The 10000-nt window shown below is 42.8% G+C and overlaps 1 protein-coding gene and 2 non-coding genes across 5 annotated transcripts in view; 2 read left to right on the top strand and 1 right to left on the bottom strand.

Moving 5' to 3' along the window:
* The window catches only part of LOC137627825 (annexin B9-like), a 236275-nt gene that overhangs the window by 40436 nt on the left and 185839 nt on the right, over positions 1-10000 (top strand). The gene's annotated exons all lie outside the window — the stretch shown is intronic.
* LOC137627995 (small nucleolar RNA U3) lies at positions 7058-7263 on the bottom strand. Its single transcript, XR_011041301.1, has one exon. It is a non-coding gene; the product is annotated as a small nucleolar RNA U3 (small nucleolar RNA).
* Positions 9778-9983, top strand: LOC137627990 (small nucleolar RNA U3). The gene has a single exon (XR_011041297.1). It is a non-coding gene; the product is annotated as a small nucleolar RNA U3 (small nucleolar RNA).

Genomic DNA, 10000 nt, shown 5'->3' with positions numbered 1-10000 from the left:
GAGGCATTTAGGCAATGGGCCTAAGACCATCAGAAAAACAGCAATAGAAATGTATTCACACAATACATAAGTTAATCTGCCTTTACTCTTATTAATCGATATACTTTTATAGCGCTGCTACATACAGGATATTACTTGATGGAGTACAAGAGGGAGGGGCCTGGTTCTGTGCAACGCTCAGTCTGTAAGCACGAGAGACCATCCCGTCCCCGTTCTCTACACCTTACGCACTTCCAACTTCCGTAGATTCATGCACACCTTACAATCTGTTTCTCCACCCTCCCTACCTTCCAGATAGGACACTCCCCCTTTTCACTCACTGTTTGCAGCTACGCTTTATATATCGTCACTTCTCAGCAGACTGTCCATCAGTTCTCGCTGCTTCGCGGCAGCCCTTCTCAATGGGCGTGTGGAACGTCCTTGTGTGTTCGTCTGCTTTGATTCTGTTTCATTTTCACTTCTCTCACTAACTGCATAGTTCTCACCTTCATCGTCGTTGTCGACCGTTCCTGTGGCTGGTTGTTGAGTTGTCGTAGCCGGTGCCATTTCCTGGTTATCCCCAGACGTCTCCACGATCCCTGGCATTCCTGCTGTCGAACTGTAGACGCCCTCTTCTCCATCACCATTGTCGTCGTCGTCTTCTCCTCCATCATCATCCTCAGAGGGGGCTATTTCTAGGGGAACCAGGTGGCTGACAGCTAGCAGTGACTCGACACCCTCGAACAACACTTTGGCCGAACGCACGACTCCGTCGTCGTCAGGATACGTCTCCACGACACGTCCAAGAGGCTACGTAGATCTTTTTTTATTCTCTTGTTTAACTAGCACGATGTCTCCAGGGTGCAGCTTGGAGGGTTCCCCGGACTGACAGTCGTGCCGGGCCCTCAAGGCACTCAAGTATTCCCTTCTCCACCGTTCTCTGAAGGCCTTTAAGGAATCTGTCAGTCTTAGGTAACGATCACGTAGCCTCCGAGAGGTGAAGGTCGCGTTGAGGTGGTCGTCCGGCAAGATCGGTGCCATGAGGTGGACTTGGTGTCCTCTTAGCAAATGGGAAGGGGTGAGGACTTCATCCTCGCGCTCGTCGCCGCTGTACATAAGCGGCCGATTGTTCACCACTGCTTCTGCTTCTTTCACGAGGGTTAATACGTGGGCGTCCGGCAGGTACTTCTTTCCGAGGGCTATCTGTAGGGTCCGTTTCGTTACCCCTATCAAACGCTCGAAGAACCCATCTTTCCAAGGTGCACGGGGCGTCTGAAACCGCCACTTTATGCCAGTTTTCCTCAAGAACTGCTGGACTTCATCTTCTTCGTAGAGTCCCTGAAGGAGGTGGCTGGCAGTTTTGAAAGTCTGATGGTTATCTGACATGATGAGCTGCAGGGCACCATGTGTGGCACTAAACCGTCTTAGTGCTAACACGAATTCTTCCGCTTCCAGGGAGGGACAAAAGTCAAGGTACACGGCTCTGCTAGCCATGCATGTTACGATGAGTATGTAGCCCGGCCGCGTTTCGGTCTGTATGGCTGCTGTGTGGTCCACTCCGACTGCTGTGAAGGGTTTTGTGAGAGTGATCCTTTCCTTCGGTAGGGGGGGGGGGCGGTGGTGGCTGTCTCGTGAGAGGTTGGAAGGCCAGGATACATTCGGGACATTGTCGCACAGTTCGCTTCGCAATGGAACGTAGACCCGCCACCCAACATTTCTGTCGAAAGATACCCATTAGAGTATTCACCCCACAATGCAAATGTAACCGATGTAAATAATTTAAATACATCCTGACTAAATGCCCTTTGGCTGGCAAGAGAATTAACTGATCGGTTTCTTCTACTTCGGACACTCGTCCCCTAGTGCAAATGAGACTATCTATTAAGACTAGATTCAATTGTCTGACAAAATTAGCAACTTCACAAGGGGGTCTGACTCCGCCCTCTAAGTAAGCATAAACGGTAGGCAAATAATATTTTTGCTCTAATCGAACAACAATACTGAACGGATGCCGTTCTATCTTTGTAAATCTTTTGATTACTTCAACAACTCTCAACAAGAATTGGAAATCTACTTCCCTTTGCAGAATTTCCCATATCTCGCCTGGAGGGGAAGGATTCATTTCCTCTCTTAATTCCTGCACCGCCGCGACTGTTGCTTTTTCCTGGGTTGGATCTTCTTCCTTGTCAGGAACAGGCTTTCCCGTGGTCCTGAGGAATTCTGGACCGTTCCTCCACAGGGAGTTATCTAGCATTTGTTGCGTCGTTGCACCTCTGGACAGGATATCAGCAGGGTTCTGTTTACTGGGGGACATGCATCAAACTCAATTGACAAACCTGCTGAAGAAAAACAATCTCCGCTACTCGGTTAGATATAAAAACATTCTTGTGGTCCTTGGCCTCGGGAGATGCTACCCATGCCAACGTGACCTTACTGTCCGTCTATATGACTACCTCTCGAGGTTCTATCAGCTCCTTGAGGGTCTTAGCTAATCTGCTGCCTAGCAACAATGCTAGCAGTTTTAGCTTTGGAATTGTCAATTTGTTCATTCCCTTCGGAGTGATCCTCATCTTATTGGTGATTATGTTTACCTGATTGCAGTCGTCCCTAGTATACGCTACTGCGTCGTATGCCTTACTGCTGGCATCGGTGAATATATGGAGTTCTAAACCTTTCCTACCTATTGTTCTTGGAAAAGTGATTTCACTCACGGCTTTCAAATCATTCAACAACTCACTCGCTTCTCTAGCCTTTTCTCCTTTAAACACATCATCCCAACCCACGTCATTCTCCCATAGTTGTTGGAGGAAAAGTTTTCCTCTTACAAACAATGGGCTTATCAAACCTATCGGATCGTAAATTGAGACCAACAGGGAAAGTACCCTACGCTTCGTAGGCACCCATCCCTCCCCCAACTCACAGATCTTCTTACTTTCTTTCACACACAATCGGTCTACGTCTCGGGTCCATCGCAACCCAAGCACGTTCACACTCACAGGCTCTCTCCACTCTTTCTCGCTATCAAAGGCCAAGTGATTGGATGCCCATCCTTCTAAAGGCATACCCGCCCCTGTTAAGATGTTATTAACAGACTCATGCTCCTGCTTCATGCTCTCCAGATTCTCGAAAGTGGCTAGATAATTATCGACATAAAAAGACTTTACCAAATCTGGCCTACCTTCCCCTTTGAAATGATAATTTAACACTTGTTGTAACAAAAATTGACTTGCCGTGATGCCCGAACACCACGACTCTAAAGGCGAAGGTAAGCGCTCGACCTGCTGCCTCGCGCCACAGAAATCGTGTGTATTTGGCATCACGAGGATCCAACAAGATACGATGGAAGGCTTTGCTGATATCAGCTAACATGGCATATCTGTTCAACCTAAACCTTATGATTAAGTGATATGCCAATTCCACTAGATTGGGGCCAGGCAATAGGCACTCATTCAAGGACTTACCACCTTTCGATTTCGCGGAAGCATTGAACACAATTCTAAGGGGGGTGGTGCGGCTATCTTTCCTGATTCCAAAGTGTGGCATATAATAACCTTCCACCTTAGGTTCCTTTACTTCAGATATAAAACCCGCTTCAATATATTTGTCTATCACTCCCTGGTATTGTTCGAAATATTCCCTATCTTTCCTGAATTTAGTTTGCAACGACTCTAACTGTGCCATAGCGTTTCTATAGTTCGTATCTGGCCTAGCATCCGACCTGAATGGTAGGCTAACCTGATATCCCTCAGGTTTTTTCACAACACTTCGCGACACCTTTCGCACGGCTTCCGCCTCGCGAACGGTGTATTGCTCAGATGGGGCGATGCCAACACGGTCCAAACGCCACCATTCATCTACATCAAACTGATATGGTTCGTTCATGATTTTGCACACACTGAGCGTTCTTACCTGTTCAACCTTTTCCCCTTGGAATAGCCACTGCGGCACCTTCCCATATGGGGACATACCATTATGAGTCAGGAAAAGATTGATCCCATCCACTTTCTCAACACCTATAATAAAATAGCTAAAATAATCAGCCCCTACTAATATGTGTACATTTTTCATGGTATCTGATTGGTTTGCTGGATCGGCTAACGTGACTCCCTTGCTCAACAGATGCTGTCTGACTTTTACATAACCAGCGTTATGTATCGGGACGTCCACGTGTTCGTGTGCCACTAACTTCATCCTCACAGATCTTTTTCCCATCTCAACCCTACAACTCACTACATTGTACTGTCCACTTATTTCCGCGGAGCCGAATGGAGCTATATTCAATGACACTTGCCCTACCACCGGTAGGCCTAATTGACTCACGATTTTCGCTGATATGAAGCTTCTTTGGCTCCAGGAGTCAAGGAATAGGCGGACTCGCTTGCTACCTTGTTTTCGATATATGTCTGCCATCGCGGTTGGCAAGAGGGTACATGGGAGGTCTACATCAGATTTCTGTGCAATCTTTGCGCTTTTGCATGGTTTAGATTCTACTTTAACTTTGGATGGACGGGGGGCAGTTTCGTGCTGTGTAGGCGTCGCATTTACTACGGGGCGGGACGTTGTTAATTGACTATTGCTACTATTGGGGTTAGATTGCGGTCGTCTTCCCGCATTGTGATCATCGCAAATTGCGGTGTGGTGTTTGGCATTACAAATTTTGCAAGAACTTTGGACGGGACATTTATTACTACGATGACCTGACTTTGTACAATTAAAGCAAAGGCCCCTTTTAAGCAAAATGCGACGTCTGGCAGCTACGTCAGTTACTTGGCGACAACCGTGAGGCGGGTGCCGTTCGCTACAAAATGGGCAAGAATTATTGTGGACAGGTGTGGATTTCGGTCTTACACTGTTGTCTTTTCTTTTATCATACTCGAGTTTGTCGTCTCTTTGCAACGCATCATCTTCGAGCATTCTTATAATAAAGTCTATTGCGTCAAAAAACTCATCTAATGTATAATCACATTTTCTCAAATGCTCGACCACTTTCCGATAGAGCTTTCCCTCTGACAGTTTTTGATTTATGAGACTCATGACCATGCCCTGGCCTATATCGTCTTTACTCAACCTTTTAATTTGTTCAATTATAATAGTTAACTCGAAACGGAACCTTTTGAGCTCTACGGGGTCTAGTGACGGCATAAATATGTTAGCTAATTTTTGGTGCAAAATCACGAGCGTGTGATGTACGTTACCATATTGTTTATCTAGTAGATCTAACGCTATTCTATAGTTCGCGGCGGTTACACTTAAAGATTTTACGACTCTAAGCGGCTCTTTGTCCAATGTCCCCAGCAAATAGGTAAATTTAGATACATCATCTAAATCGGCTCTTCTGTCAACATGAATCGTGAAAAGTTCACGATACGAAGCATATTCCTGCACTTCCCCTTCAAACGTTGGGAGAGGCAGTGGTTTCAACCTGGGGAGAGCAACATTCCCCGTTGAAGTGCTTTTCACTTGGTCTATACAGTTGTATAGAAGGGTAGAAGCACGTGTTGCTTCACCCAGCGTGTGCCTGATTCGGGCTTCAAAACTAGGTTCTAGTTTTACATGCTGATTTTTGTACAGCGTTCTCAGCTGTCTGACCTCTTCCTGGAGTTCCGTTACTAGATTCCGATAGACGGACTCGGAATATGTCTCGATCAGCGCTCGTTGCGTTTCGCTAAGCAAGTCTGTTACTAGGCCCATCGACGCCTCGATGTGCACAATTGTGGGCTCTGCCATTTTGACTAATTTACTTTTATTTCGGGAGTTAGGCAAACTAGGATCAGAATTAAGTTTAAGTTACAAGGATGGGGGCACTAACAAGACCAGACACGTGGTCGATCGCACATCGGGACGTTGAGGACCTTAATTGTCCGTCTCTCTCTCTCTCAAAAGCTCATATTCTGTGGAATTCCTTTCTAGCTCTCAGAGACACTTGCTATCCGGTTCGAAGGACCAGTTGTCGTGATTTTCACTTCGACAGATAATTACGTTCTTGGCCCGATGTTAAGGGCCGATAGCAAGACCTTGAAGAGGTAAGACTCCCAAAACCTTCCAGGAAGCAACAAAATACAGCTACACTTTAACAATTTTATTACAAAAATAATTATTTAATGCGAGGGAAATACATAATCAAACATTTACTCAACATACTAAAGAAACACGTGACTAAATAACCTCATGCGTTGCTAAAAAAAACTGAGTCCGCACCGGACTCAAATTAAGCAAAATTAATTAGTATTTCAATAAGTTGCCTCGGTAAACGGCATACCAAGGCTTTCTCACGTAATTTAAAGGACAGCACTGATCCCCAATCACAAGGATCAACTAAATATACATGGATACAAATCTTACAAAACACTTGTAAAACCTTTAGGGAAACCGACCTGGGTACTATAGGGGGGAGAGAGAGAGTACAATTATTAGGACTTACTTCTGCTGAGGACGTTGGACAAAAGAGACCGAGCTGAGCTCCGCAGCCCTGACGACACCTTTGTTTCCCGCGTTTCTCTGAATCTAAATTCCTACATAGGATATTTTCGTCATGGTACAATAAAATGACATTAAATTTCTGAATCATAAATTACAAATGCTCAATTTCTTTAACCTCCGCGCCTTCCCTACCAGGCGGTTGCTCTCTAGGTTCTAAAACAGTCTCGTATCAAACCACAGTCATTCGACTCAACGCCCGCGAGTTCTCCCAACCTTCCCTCCAATTTAACGTAACGTTGGTGGAGTTAAATGGCCGGATTTTCGAGTGACCAGTTCGAAAATTCCATACAGTTTGTCTTGTTAGTATATTTTTATATTATATTGTTTCACTATCAGAAATATAAATAAAATAACTATTTATATCAATAGATACTGGCCGCGAAAGTATTGGTATCAATACTCGATACTTCAATTCTGGGAAAAATACTACTCGGTATCGTATCGAAAGGAAATCCCTGGTATCAACCAGCATTAGTAAAAGAGGTGATGATAACAAATTTTACTTTCCTGCAATAGCAGAAAATTGATTAGAGAACTTTTTATCCCATTAAGGGAATTTTAAAAGAAAACCACAGGATCCATAGTGGATTGGAGCTCAACCACTCAGCCTGTGACGTCCTCCTCCACTCAAGGGCGAGCCCAAGAGGGAACGGTCTTCAATGCTCAGGAGTAAGTAAATACTCAAGAGCCGCTTCCCGCTCAGAGGACGACACTCAACCTCGTCATCGTGGTTGAACTCGTTCCGAGTTTTGGACTTAAACTCGTCAATCACACTATAGAATTGATCCTATGTAGTATGATCATACCTTCAACTTCCAAAGTTCAACACCTCACCACACAGGATGCTGACTCTCATCATCACCATTGACATTTATGTTACTGTTCATTGTCTTTTCATAGGTTCTTAAAGATATTTCAGGTTTCGATATTCTTACCATATTTCCCACAACATAGCACAATGGAAAACTCATATAATGAATTGTAACTGAAAGAAAAACTTTCGTTGAGCAAATTTTACCAAGAAAATAATTCTCACGAACAGTTCCAACAACTGAACTTAGCTTACACTATCGAATTTATCAAATTCCCTTATGATATATAAGCAAAAGAATAATACGAAGAAATTTCCACAAGAAATTTAATCATTGCTGTTAATGGAAGATTATATAACCACGTTACCAAAAATAGTACAATTTTATACAAGAGACAAAGAAGGAAAATTCAGTCAGACATTCTTATTCGTAGCATTTTTCTTTGGAATGGTACCAACTTGATCTTGACAGTATGAACATATTTAAATGCTCTTTTAATTAATAAGAAAAAATGAGTTAAATTCTGCCCTAAAATATCCAAGCTAAAGCTTCTATAGTATGCAGTTTTTTTTTTTATCCTGGGGAGGGGCTAGGGGGATCGATTGGTCAAGTCGTCTACTTCGAAATTTGCAGCTGTTGTGAATATGAAAGTAAAACTATTCTTGATAACTATATTCTGGAATCTCTACCTTTATCAGGTTAAATTTCTGGGTAATTCAGACAGCTTTTATCCTTTGGAACATTTCCCTCCTCATGACAACGTTGTCTTTCTTCATTTTCTGTTGCTATAGCAGGACCATCTCTCTTTTTTTTATGGGTATATGCTTCTTCTTGTTTGCCCCAGTCGAGATTTCATTAATAATTATATGAGCGATTCTTACACCATAGCCAGTTCCTGAATTAATAGCATGCAGGGATTGGCTGGCTACAGGGGGTCCTGAGGTGGCAGGGTTTCTTGGTGGCGGAGGGGTTGTGCTTTGAGGACTTGCCCTTCTTCGTGACTGGGGGTTGGGGCTATAGAAGCCTGTTCTGGAGCTTTTTGCTCTTGTAAAGAGGTGGTTCCTCCAGTCTTCCAGTGATGATGTTATACTTGGCGTTGTGATACATGTTAGTAGTCCCATCTGCATCAAATCTTGTGGTCTTTAGCATCCATGTCAACATCAACCTCTAAGTTGAACTTAGCACAGAGAAACCCGTAATCTCTTGCATTCTAGTATCTGCAACATGGCTTGCATGGCTTCCTAAAGAGCCCACGATGGAAACAAGGTGTGCTTGTGGTTCCTGTCCATATGGCAGAAGTTTTGGCAAGGAATGCGGTTGTATACTGTTTTGCATTTGGATCATAGGAATTTTGCACAAATTTTTGGGAAATTGGAACTTTAAATTCTCAGGTATTTGAGCCATAAGAACTCTAAACAATCACATGTATGGGTCATACATCCTTTAAATGCTCAGGTTTGTGGGCCATACAAACTTTAAATGCTCAAATATGAAAATATGTATTTCAAATTAGTCAGCCAGTCAGATTGCCCGGGCATTTAGCTTGGACGAGGATTCTTAGACAATACGTCATAACCCCCATGGGGTGCAGACTTAACCTTACGATCAGTCTTGCAAGTTCCTAGCTCACGAGAAACTTTTTCTTTTCCAGAGGTAGCTCCACCCAGAGCAAATTAAGTCTTTAGGGGAATAGGAACGTTTCGCTAAAGATTTTGGAGCATAGGAACTATAAATGCTCTAGAGTTTCTTGAAATAGACAAACAAGACAACTCGCTATTACTTGAATCATTGGTATAACGTTTCAAATAAAAGAAAGTATTACATTAAGAGTTAAATTTTTAGTTGTTTCAGACTGGCTCTAAATTTTCTAGCGCTACAGAGGTTCAAGATGGACGACATGACTAGGATCTTCCTTCCTTGAGGTATAATGTCGAAACAGCAAAAAGATAAAATATGTTACTTATTAATCAGTTGAATATAATTGTTTTCTGCTCATAAATAAAATCCGTATCCTAAGCTCCTGCGTTTATGATCACGTGGGTCACATTTTCTGAAAGAAACCATGCATAGCAAGAAAAGTTACTGGACAAGCCAAGTTTTTCTTTTTATCATGTAATTAAAAAAAATCAAACACCATTTTAGTAACGGGATTATATTTATTTCCAGTAACTACAACATTTTATCTGTTATTATATCATATCGTCATATTCTTTTATTTATCCAAATTGTATTATTGGTTCACTTTCCTTGTTTGGTTCGATTTGATGTTTATCCTTGAAATAATTTTACCTGGAAAATTATTACTGATAATATGATTTTTTTTTCTTTTCCTATTCTTGTGTAACGATTTTCATTAACTATTTTATAAGAAAAATATTTCAATATTACCAATTTTATGAATCTTTTTATCATATTATAAAAGAATAGATATTAACATAAATGTCAATGGTGATGATGAGAGTCAGCATCCTGCCTGGTGAGGTGTTGAACTTTGGATGCTGAAGGTATGATCATACTACATAGGATCAATTCTATAGTGTGATTGACGAGTTTAAGTCCAAAACTCGGAACGAGTTCAACCACGATGACGAGGTTGAGTGTCGTCCTCTGAGCGGGAAGCGGCTCTTGAGTATTTACTTACTCCTGAGCATTGAAGACCGTTCCCTCATGGGCTCGCCCTTGAGTGGAGGAGGACGTCACAGGCTGAGTGGTTGAGCTCCAATCCACTA

The sequence above is a fragment of the Palaemon carinicauda genome, chromosome 35 (assembly GCF_036898095.1).
Source record: "Palaemon carinicauda isolate YSFRI2023 chromosome 35, ASM3689809v2, whole genome shotgun sequence".
In the NCBI taxonomy this organism is placed as follows: Eukaryota; Metazoa; Arthropoda; class Malacostraca; order Decapoda; family Palaemonidae; genus Palaemon; species Palaemon carinicauda.
The sequence above is the reverse complement of the archived record's forward strand: the minus strand, read 5'-3'. Positions and strand labels throughout refer to the sequence as shown.